The sequence below is a fragment of the Diachasma alloeum genome, unplaced genomic scaffold, assembly GCF_001412515.2.
Source record: "Diachasma alloeum isolate Michigan unplaced genomic scaffold, Dall2.0 Dall_scaffold_00292, whole genome shotgun sequence".
Taxonomy (NCBI): domain Eukaryota; kingdom Metazoa; phylum Arthropoda; class Insecta; order Hymenoptera; family Braconidae; genus Diachasma; species Diachasma alloeum.
Genome location: NW_021680431.1, coordinates 15,421 through 15,926, shown reverse-complemented (window position 1 = coordinate 15,926; position 506 = coordinate 15,421).

Sequence of the window (506 nt, the reverse complement as noted above, 5' to 3'; positions counted from 1 at the left end):
GAAACGCTCCTTTCCGGTAAATCAGCCACGTGGCTGATTCAAGCTCCCTAGCTCATTTTTGCTACCTTTTCGGTGAATGAGATACCCGATTTTAATGGGTTACAAATGGTATAAGAATTAAGTAAACCATTATAAAGGCGCTCCATAATTCATAATTCGATTAATTACAGTCGAAAATAAGAAAAATTAGTACCTTTTCGTGAGCTCTCCTTTTTTTTTATTTCGCGTAGTTACCTCATCCGTTCTCTCTCTCNCATTGCTTAGTGTTCATTACGAGGGGGGAGACGATTTTTTAATTACCCGGCGAGTTATCCATTAGGTTTTTCATAACGCCGCGACATTCGTCGCAGTTTTTATTTTTTGATTACAGAGATTAAGGGATGAAACGGGGGTTGATNTTTTTGTCGCGATAAAAATATATACTTAGAATTAGAGCTACCTGCTACCTTAACTCTACTTCAGAGCTACCTTAAGTTCGGAAAACTACTTAAATTGGTTACCTATCG